Source organism: Sorex araneus, chromosome 4 (genome assembly GCF_027595985.1).
Source record: "Sorex araneus isolate mSorAra2 chromosome 4, mSorAra2.pri, whole genome shotgun sequence".
Taxonomy (NCBI): domain Eukaryota; kingdom Metazoa; phylum Chordata; class Mammalia; order Eulipotyphla; family Soricidae; genus Sorex; species Sorex araneus.
This window is the reverse complement of record NC_073305.1, coordinates 113429870-113444101: the sequence shown is the minus strand read 5'-3', so window position 1 is coordinate 113444101 and position 14232 is coordinate 113429870. Positions and strand designations below refer to the sequence as shown.

General features: G+C 35.9%; 1 pseudogene; it reads left to right on the top strand.

Moving 5' to 3' along the window:
* Positions 1 to 12561: 12561 nt before the first annotated feature.
* Positions 12562 to 12683, top strand: LOC129404710 (U11 spliceosomal RNA; annotated as a pseudogene).
* The last annotated feature ends 1549 nt before the right edge of the window (positions 12684 to 14232 follow it).

Here is a 14232-nt window from a genome sequence, read left to right as displayed (position 1 = left end):
TGTTTATTCTAACTCATTTCTTTTCTATTTCTATGTCACCAAGTTCATTATTGTAGGAAAGTGGTCTCCCAAGAAATAGCTATGTCCTAATCCTGCAAACAAACTGTGACCGTGTATATGGCCAAAAAAAGGGAGGAGAGGACTTCTCAGGTTTAAGAAAATTAAGGTTTTAAAGATGGCAAGATTTATTTTTGTGCTGGTTTAGGGTTCTTTATAACTAAAGTTTGAGTGGGCTGTTCCTTGGTTCTTTCTCACGATTCCAAGAAACCCTCAGCAATAACCATGAGGAAACCATCAAGAAACTTTGAGAATGAACAGGTTTCTTACTCATGGGTCCTGCAGGAATCTTTTACCTTTATGACTTAAAACAATTAGGTTGTTTTCAGAAAACATGGTGAGGGTTTTCATTATTTTAAAGAATTCCCCCATTTTTTCCCGCCCCCTGAATTCTCCCATTTTTAACCCTCTGCATATCTTGCTGTATAGAAGGAATGTATTAACTTTTGTGTTTATTTGTGTGTATGTCAGTATACCCGAGACCTTTCCTAGTGATTCATAGCCAAGTATTCTGAAAATTTTATTTGAGGACCCAAGAATGTGGTGTTGCTCGTGGCTCTGGTGTGGGAATTACTTGGGCCACTTCTGCAGTGTTTGGGAGCCTCCAGGGTCACACCCAGAAGCATCAGTGGCTCATGTGGTGCTCGAGATCAAAGCTGGGTCAACTGTCTTAACCTCTAAGCCATCGGTCTGGTCCCTGAGAACAATTTAAACTGTTTTGTGTGACTACAGAAACAATTTTTTGCTATTGAATCATCATTTGTGATCTAGTGAACCGAATGCAGTCACTGTGAACTCACTCCCCTCACTGGCGGCGGAGAGGAGAGAATGACTCTCAGAGGCACAGCTAGGATGAAGCAGAGCCTGTTACAGAGATAGAGAAAAACAAGTGAGATGAGCACATGCTGGGAATAAAGATTGAAAAGCAATGCCCATAGTGACGAAAAGCACTGAGTCTATTTATTTCCAAGAAAAATAGCAGTGTGGTGATGGCTGATTGATGAGACGGTTTAGTATTTATGATCTTTGAAAATATGATTTACCTCTCTGACTCTCAGTTTAGGGGAGTGGGAATCATCCTGAAATTCTAATTTTTGACTTCAGGGTGATGGCCAATTCCCTTTGAGAACTTGTGCCCACAGAAATAAGGAGTGAAAACACAGGAAAAGGGGGGAACCCCATGGTCACTGGGACAAATTGCTACCCTATAGCAACACCAATTTTTCTCAAGAAATGCAAACCTAGAATTATTTAAGAGAAAATACTTAAAGTAAAGCAGATTACAAAGGTGGGGGGAGAAAATGGAAGAATTTGTGTTTGTATTAATTTGATATTAATAAATGAGACCACAAATGCTTTTTGTTTGTTTATTTTTGATTGCCCCGACTCAGTGGTTGTCAGTGCTTAGTTCTGGCTCTGTGCTCAGGAATCATTCCTCTGTTGTTGTGTGCTGACAAGGGTTGCACAATTAGTTGCAGTGCTCACACACAGTTGGTTGCTGTGTACAAGAGAGCTCTTCACTTGGTTGAGGTGCCAGGGATCCCAGTAATAGTGTCAAGTACCTCACTCAGCATGGGTAGTGTGGTGTCAAGGATGGAATCCACGATCTCATGCCTACAAGATGACAGGTGTTCTGCACTATTTTTCCAGGACCTTCACTAAGTTTTGACACAGAAATGAGTTTTACTTCAACCAAGTCAATTGATTTCAAAATCAAAAGCCAGCACTTACCAAACAACTTTAATAGAAGTGAATACTTTAAATAACAATTGTTATTTAAATTGATGTCAGATTGCAATTTAAAAATTTTTGTCAAAAAAAACAAGAACACAGAATTACTGTAAAGACAATGATCCTCCTTTTTTTGAATGTCAATATCATCTTTGATTTAAAAAAATTGTTTTTATTGAATCACTATGAGATAGACCCTTACAAAGCTATTCATGATTAAGTTTCAGTCATGCAGAGGACACTGAGCTTTTTTTATATATAGTTCATTAAAAATTATTTTTTGATAATATGTTTTTGAAAGGTATACACATATACAATAAAATAAATGACTAAAATGTGGATAATTCTGTGTAATGGACATAGATAAAATATATATCTCTACCAAAGACCCTTTTATGATCACCTTAATTACTCATACTTTCTTATTTCCCAAAGTATCACAACTGTAACTTTTTAGGCCATGAATTAGTATTTTTAGTCTTACATTAATTGAAATACTATTTTTTTGGCCTCTGGTTGAGTCATGTATTTATTTATTTATTTATTTATTTATTTTAATGAATCATTGTGAGATACAGTTACAGAAGTATAAATTTTTGTGATTAAGTTCCAATCAAACTATGTTCAAGTACCCATCACTCCAACACCAATGCTCCCAGTGTCCCTCCGCCACACCCATCTCTTCTCACCCCCTGCCTCTGTGGCAGACACATTCCCTCTTATTCTGTCCCTCCTTTTAAGTGCTATGGTTTACAACACAGGCACTAAGCAGCCATCATGTTTGGCCCACAGCCTACTTTCAGCATGCATGTACCATCCCCAGTGATCCCTCCAACCATCATTTGCTTAGTGATCTCTTCTCCATCCCACCTGCCTTTTGCCCCAGCATATGATACCGGCTTCCAAGCTGTGGGGCCACCCTCCTGGCCTTTATCTCTACTATACTTAGGTGTTACTCTCCTATTATGTTACTTTATATTCCACAAATGGGTGCAGTCATTCTGTGTCTGGAGAAGACACTGATCTTGTGGTGGATAAGAAGAAATAATATACCTCAAGTGTATGACTAAACTATTAACCAGTCATACCTAAAAAGCAATGTAAATTTTAGGGAGCGGGCACTTGCCCTATATGCCATCAACATGGGCTTGATCCTTGGCACCCCGTGTGGTCCCTGAGTGCAAAGCCAGGAGTAAGCCTCAGAACTGCTGGTTGTATCCCTCCCCGCATGCCCCTCCAAAACAGTGAGAATTTTCAGTAACAAATGAATATGGGATAACAGCTTATAAAACATTTTATTAGAAGACTGTTCCAAGACATATTTGATTCAAATTTGTTATTTAAAGAAAAAAACATTGGTATGAAAAGAGACAATAGTGAAAGCTTTAGTAATCAACCTAAAGAGCAATGAATATACTGGCCAATTAAGATCAATACCAGTCTTTTCAGGATTTTCCTCATATCAACCTGGATGTACATACCTGGATAAAAGAGTGAACATCTGAGGTATAATGGGTTTTTCATTTCAAAAACTAAAGAAAATTAAAAGAGAAATAACTTCCAAAGGAAACAAATATTAAGTCTAATTTTGACATTAGACATTCAAAAAATGAATACCCTGAAATAAAATAGCCTGTCAACATGTCCCTTGGATGCACTTAATAATAAAGACATGTAACATGTACACATTCTGTTTTTTACATACACAAGTTGATGGTGGCCATTTAATACTAAAGAGTTGATGTATCAGATAATTCCAATGGAGGTATTTTATGTAATTAATTGCTCATAGTAGATGCAATTAATTATGCAATTAATTGCTCATAATAGATTTAGCATGTATCTTCATTTCTAAAAACAACATTTCCTCAATATTATTTAGTGATCATTCATTTGTGTAAAGACTGGAACTGGGGAAGTTAAAAAATGAATGCATTAGAAAGCATTCCAAAAACCTTGTTTTAGAGGCTGATTTCCCAAGATGCTACAGCTAGTATACAATGGAAGATATAACAACTTAGGTTTAATGAGTCTTTAAAAACAATAGCTTTGATATTCTTTATCAGTACCTCAGGGGTCCCTACTGTGAAGATAGCAGAACTATATTGGAATTCAAAATTCTAAATACTATCTGGAAAGAAAGGAACTCAACAGCCGGTAAAGGTTTTTATACAGTAGAGGAGAGCCATGCATTCTTTTAGCAACTGAAGCAGAATGGGAAATAGAGAACTTTATTTGCTGGCAGTCACTGAGTAACAGGTTGTACATTTCCAGTCACTCCAAGAAAGATGAGCCTTGCCAACATCATTAGGAGGACCACCAGATGCTAAGTAGCTCCCCAGGGAGGAATAAAATGTAGCAGAATAACCAATACTTCATTAATTGAAAGACACCTTTTAGCCACTCAATTCCAGTGGCAATGCTTAGAGTAGAAATAATGTCAGAAACCACTACTGATGCTTGTTTCAGTACCACTGACATTCTGACACAGAGAAAAAGGAGGAAAGAGTAGCCAGATTTTTTTTCAAGAATAATTTTCACAAATGTGCATTTGTCATTAATTTCTAACTTTATGAAGGAAATTCAGCTAATTTCCTATCTTAAAAAATCCTTAGCTTTTATAGACAAAAGAACATCCATGAAAGCTCACTCAATTGCAGTGCTTTTTTCTCTTGGTTGATGTCTGTACACAGATTGAAGTGGAAATATATTAAATGTAAGAGAGGAGAAAACATGATAAGAAATATGTTCAGTAGCATTCACAATTAGTATTGAAAATCCAAATTATTTTTGATGTACCATTAGATAAATTAGTGCTAAGTAATTAGTAATTAGTGCTAAGTAATTAGTACATTGCATGGGAATATTTATATAGGAGAGGATTTTATTAGACTTAGTCCTATTTTTTTCTCTTCTGTTTTCCAGTAAACATTTCTATTTTCTAAAAAAAGAAAAGAAAAAGAAGGAAAAGATGATTTAATTAAGAACAGTGATTATCTATACCATAAGTAAAAACAAAGGGAAAATTAAAAAAATCATTTTTTTCAATGAAGCTTTACCCCCAATTATTCAGAGAAGTGGAAATATGTTAAATGTAAGAGAGGAGAAACCATAGTAAGAAATATGTTCAGTAGCTTAGGAGTGCCTTCATCTAGTCTCCTATTGACCTTAGGGTTGTATTTATACTCTATCTTTGAAGCTGTTTCAAAAATATTTCAGCCATATTCAGTTATGCTTCATGTTCTTATCCTAATGTGATATTACATGTATTATTTCTCCTTTGTCTTGAGGAATTTGTTTCCAAACCTGCTAAACATTTCCACATCCTTCATTTCTTTTACTGTTGTTGTCTCTCCATTTGCCAAGAGGCATGAAAGACTGTTTATTAGCGTCTCCAGTATCAGGTCTGTGGACCTCAATATCAGCTAAGAAATATAAAACACTTTTGGGCAGTTCTAGTACCTCTCATCCATGACAAAGTCTACTAGACCTAGGAGGATCTCTTCCACCAACCTGGCAGGACACACACCTGTCATATACTAATACAAAACACTGATTTTCAAAGTACTTGTATTTACAGCCAATATAGAAGCTTCTAAATATGTAAAACAATAATATAGTAACTGAAGGGTGAAATAAAAAACAATGAAGTTATAGTAGCAGACCTCAACACCCTACTTTAAATATGTGTAGATTGTCAGGTATAAAAAAAGTAAATTTAACAGGATGAAGCAAACCAGTTTAATACTATAAAACAAATGAACTGAAGACATGCAACATTCTATCCACAGCACTAGAATACATATACTCCTCAATTGAATATAGTATATTTTCCAAGATAGATCAGAGCATCATAAAGCATGCTTTAAAAATAAAGGCAATTGAAATAATATGAACTATCTTTTTAGATTGCAGTTATTCAAGCTAGACATCAGTAACAAAAGGAAAACTGAAAAATTTACAAACATATGGTATTCATTCAACATAGTTCTAAACAAACAACTGATCAAAGAATAAATCAAATATGAATTTAGAAAGAAAGAAAACAATATATGAAAAATATGGGATGCAGAAAAATAAGTTCTAAGATGATCATTTATATCAATAAAGGCCCAAACTAAAAAGTTAGAAGAGGGCTTGGCATTAGTGGCTCAATGGGCGGCTCAATTGCCTTGTATCTGTGAGGTCCTCGGTTTCATTCCCAGCACTGTGTGTTCCCCTTAGCACCTCCAGAAGTAATTTCCAAGCAAAAAGATGGGAGTGATCCCTGAGCACTGCCTGGTTTATTCTCATAAAAACAAACAAAAATAAAAGTTAGAAAAACCTCAATGTTATTTCATCCCAACTTTACACTTCAAGGAATTAAAAAAGAAGGTACTATAGGATTAAACTTAGCACAAGGAAGGAAATGACAAAAATTAAAGTAGAGATTAATGAAATATACTGGGGAGACAATAGAAAAAAATAAGCAAAACTAAGATTTGGCCTTCTGATAATACTATTAACATACCTTTAGTTAGACTAAGAAAAAAAAGAGAGGAGTTAAAATTACAAATGAAAGAAAAGTTGTGACATCAGTATTGCACAAACATAAAGAATTATAATATTTATCATGAGTAGTTATATGCTAACACTGTAGCACTGTTGCACTGTTGTCCCATTGTTCATCGATTTGCTCTGGTGGGCACCAGTAACATCTCATTGTGAGACTTCTTGTTATTGTTTTTGGCATATCGAATTCGCCACTGATAACTTGCCAGGCTCTGCTGTGTGGGCGGGATTCTCTCAGTAGCTTACCAGGCCCTCCTAGAGGGAAGGAGGAATTAAACCTGGAGGCTCTCTGAGAGAGATGGAGGAATCAAACCCGAGTTGGCAGCGTGCAAGGCAAACACCCTACCTGCTGTGCTATCACTCCAGTCCATTATATGCTAACAAACTGAAAATATAGAAGTAATTTATACATTTCTGGAAATATGCAAGTTACCAAGACTGAATCAGCAATCAATAACTAATGATATTGGAGCAGTAATAATAATAATAATAATAATAATAATAATAATAATAAAAACAACCCTTTACAACAAAGAAAAATGCAAGATTATCAATACAAATTACTCAGTATACTGGTGAATTTTATTAAAAATTTTGTAGAAGAATTGGTTATTCTCAAATTCTTCAAAACACAAGAGAACATTTCTAAACTCATACTATGAGGCCAGCAGTATCTTGATAACAAAGCCTTGTAAAAACATTAAAGGAAAAGAAAATCCCAGACCAATATCTGTGGTAAATACAAGATGTAAAACTTTTCAATAAAAGACTACAAAATCAAATTTAAAAGTACACTAAAGGAGGAATTGTATACCATGACCAAGTGGAATTGATCCCTCAGGTGCAAAGACAGTTCAATATAGGCAAATCAATACATGTGATACACTACATCAACAGAATGAAGTATTGAAATCATTTCCCTTCCAATAGCTACGGAAAAAGCATTAAACAAAATTCAACACCATTTTATGTAAAAAATTTCAAATAATTTATCTATAAGAGCAACACATTTCCACATAATAAAGATGATTGAGGCAAGTTTAGAGCTAACACACATCTCAGTGATTAGAATTTGAAATATCACCCTTTATTTCTATTTTTCTTCTCAGTAACTTAAAGAGCTTTATTATTTCTCCAAATAAGTTAGAAATTAAGATTTAATCTACAGGGCTGGAGAGATAGCACAGCGGGTAGGGCGTTTGCCTTGCACTCGGCCGACCCGGGTTCAAATCCCAGCATCCCATATGGTCCCCTGAGCACGGCCAGGGGTAATTCCTGAGTGCAGAGCCAGGAGTAACCCCTGTGCATCGCCAGGTGTGACCCAAAAAGCAAAAAAAAAAAAAAAAAAGATTTAATCTACAAAATTGACCCAGGCTTAATTTAACTCTGAACATGAATTTCTTTTAAAATCAAAAAACAAGTCAGGGTTCCACTATCACTATTCTTGTTTAGCATAGTAATGACAACCTGTCACTGTCACTATCAACCTGTTGTTCATCGATTTGCTCGAGCGGGCACCAGTAATGTCTCCATCGTGAGACCTGTTGTTACTATTTTTGGCATATTGAATAGGCCACGGGTAGCTTGCCAGGCTCTGCTGTACAGGTGAGATTCTCTCTGTAGCTTGCCAGGCTCCCCAAGAGGGCCAGAGGAATCAAACCCGGGTCGGCCTCATGCAAGACGAACTCCCTATCCACTATGCTATTGCTCCAGCCCAGTGACAACCTAACTAAAGCAATAGGCAAGAAAATTAAAAACATCTAAACTGGAAAGGAAAAGTTAAATGGTCTCGGCAAGTGACATGGTCTTATGTACAGAAAACCATAGAATGCACAAAAAATTTGCTAGAACTAACAAACCAATTTAGCAAAGTTTTGGGATAAAAAACATCAGCATACATAAATCAGTTGTTTCTATATACTAGTAATAACATGCCTAAATGGGAAATAGGAAAATAATTTCATTTATAATAGCATCAAAATATAATACGAAATTTAGGAATAAATTTTACTAATGAGACAAAAGATTTATAAGCCAAAAGCTAGAAGAATCTGCTGAAATAGGGCGAGAGAGGTAGTAGAGGAGTTTAGGAACTTACCTTGCATGCAGCTGGCCCCACTTCAGGCCCTAGCATCACATATAGTCCTCTGAACACCACCAGGAGTTATCCCTGTCTCCAGAGCCAGAAGTAATCTTGAGACCTGCTAGGTAATGTCCCCAAACAGAACAAAACAAAATATTAAAAAAACAATTTTATAAGGAAATTGAGGAACATATACACAAATAGAAAAGAATTTGTGAATGAGAGTATTGTTAATACTGTTGCTGAATACCTGTACCACTAAAAAAACCTATTAATTTTTATTCCCATTTACCTGCTTGAGGAACCATTTGTTTACACATTATTATAAAATATATTATTTTTAAGTGTCTATATGAGTTTAAATTTATATTTCCAGTTAAACCTCACTATAATCAAATATGAAACACTTTCTCATCCTTTCTTTTGTTAAAATTCCCAGATCTGAGCCCCTGAGCAGATAGAACCACTGATCTGCTCTCTCTCTATAGAGTAAATTTATCTTTTATAAAATTTCATATAATGGAATTATGAGGTAGTGTTCTTTTGTGACTGATATCCTTTGCACCATATAATGCTCTGGGGATTCATCCTTTTTTGTGGCCTATATAAATGGTTCTTTCTTTTTGTTGCTGGTTGATAGGCCATTGTATAAACATAGTAGTTAGTTTTCCTGATAGGCCATTGTATAAACATAGTAGTTAGTTTTCCTGTTGATACTCATTTGCAATTTTTGAGGTCTTGTGAACAAGAGCTGGAAGGACTTATGATTTCCAAAGAAAAACCAATCACTTTTCTTTTTCTTTTTTTTTTTTTGCTTTTTGGGTCACACCCAGCGATGCTCAGGGGTTACTCCTGGCTTTGCACTCAGGAATTACTCCTGGCGGTGCTTGGGGGACCATATGGGATGCCGGGGATCGAACCCGGGTCGGCCGCGTGCAAGGCAAACACCCTACCCGCTGTGCTATCGATCCGGCCCCAAACCAATCACTTTTCTATACATAAACTATAAATAATACAAAAAAATTCTTATGCATTCTTATTTTTCCTTTTTTTGTTTTGTTTGATAGGGAGATTTTTGGGCTACACCTTGAGGTTTTCAGGGGCTATTGCTGATTGTGTGTTTAGAAGTGAACACTGGTGGGAATTGGAGCTGGGAATTGAACCGTGGTCAATTGTATGCATCTTTTTTTTTCTTTTTGGGTCACATTCAGCTATGCACAGGGGTTACTCCTGGCTCATACACTCAGGAATTACTCCTGGCAGTGCTTGGGTGACCATATGGGATGCTGGGAATCGAACCCGGGTCAGCTGCGTGCAAGGCAAACACCCTATCCACTGTGCTATCTCTCCAGCTCCAGCTGTATGCATCTTAACTGTATTTGGAGCTGGAAATTGAACCATGGTCAATTGTATGCAACACAAGCACTTTACTCCCTATATTATGTATTTTTGGTTAAAATTGGGGTAATTTAGTATGATTGTTAAGAGAATAAACATTTGACCTTGATAGGGATTGTAGTTTCTTCTGGTACACTGGTATACTTTAAGTCCTATAACCTAATAGGTGCTCATTATATATTAAATGACTTTGCAAGGTTACTTTAAGGAGTTTGGAATTGATTTTCCTATCTCAAGTTTACATTCTGTTTCTAAGTTAAATTAGTGAACGTTATAGTTTTTTTTTTTGGGGGAGGGGAGAGGATCCTCCCAAGTAGTGATACTCAGCCATTGTGGATGTTGGGCCAATGCTAGTAGTGCCCAGCAATACCTGTTGGGGTGGGGTGCACCCGGACAACCATGGCAGTTTGGATGGGTGTGGGCTGGGACAGCCTCCAAGGTAACATCCTGTAAGCAAAGTATGTGCCACTGAACCTTGAGAGCTATCTTCCTGTTTCATTTTAGTTTTTAAAGTAAAACATAAATGGGCAAAGGTTTAAAATTAAAATGTAATGAGAATAAGTACTCTACCTTAAGTGTATTTTTTTATAAGAGGGCCAACATGACAGTTTTTAAGTTCAATATTCTTAGGTTAAAACTTTTATGACTCATTAAATTTATAAATATAATTATATTAAAATCAATTTGTACACTAATTATTGTCAATGTGATCTCTTTCTGGGCCAGAATAATTTTTAAGTTCACATATATTTACCTTCTTAACACTCCATCTTTCTTTTGCTATTAAACATATTGTCAAACTAGGTAAATGTCAAAGATCTCAGCTATGGCAAACAGAGTTTCCAAAGGTATAATGATAAAAAACAGCAACAGAAAGAAAAGAAAGAAAAGGTAAGATTCATTGATTCATTAAATCTATCTTTATTTTTTGTTTTAATTTTTTAGGCTTTGCTTATTTTCTTGAAATGTGACTATGAAAAATGTATGCTTTCAGAAATGAATCTTTAAAAATTATTTATTTTTCATTGAATCAAAGTGAGATACAATTACAAAGTTGTTCATGATTGGGTTTCAGTCATATAATTTTCTAGCATCTGTCCATTCACAGGTGTAAATTTCCTTTCACAAAAAAAAAAATTTTCCTTTCACCAATATCCCCAGTTTCCCTCTTACCGGGCCGCCCCCACACCCATAAACACAGCGTGCCTCTATGGAGGCACTTTTCTTCTCTGTCTCTCTGTCTTTGTCTCTGTCTCTGTCTCTCTGTCTCTGTCTCACTCTAGTTCTCTCTCTCTTTACTTTTGGGCATTATGTTTTGTAATATAGATACTAAAAGGTTACCATGTATATCCCTTTATCTACTTTCAACACTCAGTTCTTATCCAGTAATCTATCTTTAAGCCATTGTTGGTTTTCTTCATATATTCTAAGCTTTGGATCTAGAGTTAGGTTTTAAATGCATACTCATATGAGATATAATTTTCACAATTAATATATATTGATTAGAAATGGAGTGCAATTCTTTTTTCTTCTTACTATGTGCTTGGGCTGGAGCGATAGCATAGCGGTTGGGCTTTTGCCTTTCACTCAGCCAACCCGTGTTTGATTCCTCCGCCCCTCTCGGAGAGCCCTGCAAGCTACTGAGAGTATGGAGCCCGCATGGCAGAGCCTGGCAAGCTACCCGTGCATACTGGATATGCCAAAAACAGTAACAATGAGTCTCTCAATGAGAGATGTTACTGGTGCCCGCTCGAACAAATCAATGAGCAACGGGATGACAGTGACAGTGAATATGTGCATGAATGGTGTGTGTGTGTGTGTGTGTGTGTGTGTGTGTGTGTGTGTGTGTGTGTGTGTGATAGTCTTAGAAAATGGAGAGGTTTTTCAATGAGATACTGGATAGGAGCAGTGAGAATGATAGCATTCCGTTTTAATGTTCTCAGGGAGAAAGAGTCCAATTTTGGCGCCATCTAGTAAGATGGATGCAAGGTTTTGTAGATTTTTCTTTATTAAGTTAAGGGATACCATGCATTCACTCAGTCTTAGTGTTCTAAAAGTCTTTGTGAAATCCTGAATGAGTAATGGATTTTACCATATGATTTTCTAAATCTAATGATGTGATTATACAATTTTGCTTCTTTAGATTCTTGTTGTAGGTGATTACATTAATGAATTAATTTTTTGAATATTGAAGCCAATTTTCTATATTTTGAATAAATAACACTTGATTTTGCTATGTAATTATTTTTTTTTGTTTTGGGTCCACAGCTGGTGGTGCTCAGGGGTTATTCCTGGCTCTACACACCAGAATCACTTCCAGTGAACATATGGGATGCTCGGGACCAAACCTGGGTCAGGCACATACAAGGCAATTGCCCTACACATTGCCCACCAAACTACTTCTTTGTTTCTGTAATACTAGATGTTTTAAACGTCATTAGATTTTATTAGGCACAATTCTCATAAGAATTTTCAATCTCTGTTCATGAGAGATATTGACCTATAGTTTTATTTGGAACACTTTACTATTAGTGCCAACTAGGTAATAATTAACATTAATATATAAAATAAATATATAATGATAATATATTTTGTTAAGGTTTAATATTAGTAAAATACTTCATGAACTGAGTTAGGACATATTTACACTACTATTTTCTAGAAGAGAATATGGGTAATTTGTATTTATTCTTTAATTATTTTGTAGAATTTACTATTATTAAGACTAATGTTATAGTTTTAAAAAGTGAGTGGTACATGTAAGGCAGTTTGCTTGCCTTCATAAGGAATCAACATTAAGAGATTTCAGAAGCATAATTTTTTTGTCAGTGGGCAGCTGGTGATCAATGGTCCTGGCATCCCACGGGAAAAATAAAGTGATTGTTAATTTAATTTTTATTAGATATTAGCCTACTTGAACTATTTCCCATTGCATAAATTTTTATACTTTGTATCTTTCAAGCAATTGGTTCATTTGATGTGAGTTATTGGGTCTCTGGTATAGAGATGTTTGTAGCTTTCTTTTATTGCCTTTTAACGTATTTTTAATAAATTTAGTAGTAATAAACTCTTTCCTATTTATGACATTGTAATTTTTTCCCTTTCTCTGTCATTTCTAAACATTGTAATAAGGTAAGCATACAGATTAAAAAGGAGAGGAAGTCCAGGACCAAAGACATGCTACAGGGATTATGTGGCTGATCCCAGGTAGATTGTGAGCACTGCATATGATCCATTAGCATATGATTCCTGAGCACCTCCAGGACTGACCTCTGAGCACAGAGCTAGGAGTAAGCTCTGAAAAGCAATGATGGTTAATAGTACATATTTATTTTATATATTAACTGTTAGCTAGTTTTCCACTAGCTAAAAACTATCTAAAAACTCAAAAGAAAATAGAGAAAAAAATGAACAAAGAGAAAGAGATGGAGAGAAAATACTTTCTATTTGCAGATGACATGAATGTTTGTATACAATACCCTAAGGACTACGTGATGTTTTTACAAGTAGTAATGAAGTCATTCATCAACATCATAATACTTTGGGGGCCAAAGATGTGGCTCAAACAGTAGGTCATATTCCTTGCACATGCAAGACCCTGTGTTGGATCCCTGACACCTCTTGGTGTCATCAACACCATTTAGTAAAGCCCATAAACCCCCAAGCACTACCAAGCCTAAGCATGATAGGGTGATGGGGCCATATGGCTCCTAGTCCAGAATCCAGACTTCCTGCCAGACAACACTGTGGTCAGCTCAGGACTAGAGGGGACTCCTCTTGTTCAGAAGAGGGAACAAAAGAGCAGGAATCCCCTGAGGTGTTTCCCTGTGTCCAGGAGCATCAAAGATCTCAGATTTGTACCTCACGCCTCACCCACTCTGGATGTTTGGACTAAATATCTATCTCATAATCTATATGGTAAGTGGTCTGTCCTATAATCCTGAATCTCTATTACTTCATAAATTTATGGTGAAGAAGATGAAATAAACTTTAAGTAAATGTCTAGACATGCACATTTTTAAAAAAGAAATATAACAAAATAATTTTAAAAGCCCAAGGTTTCTCAGCATTTAATGATTACATAAAGTCTCACTTTCAACTAGTCATTTCAGTCTATGTGGAAGTGAGAACAGGGTTGTCCTGACACTACAAGAAGATCCAGAAACCAGAGGCGGTGAGTCCTTCACTCCACCGATAAGGTGGAAGACCAGACCTTGAAGTTGGCACATCTACCTATGTGATGAATTTTAAGCACAAGTCAAAAGAGAAAGACCCATTTTACTTTAAATTTGCCTAAAGTATATTGCAAAGTCCTAAGGTTCAAAATTCCTTAAAAAGAAAATAAGATTTAAGTCTGTGGGACTGTACAGTGGGTAGGTTGCTTACCTTGTGCATGGCCGACCTGCGTTTAG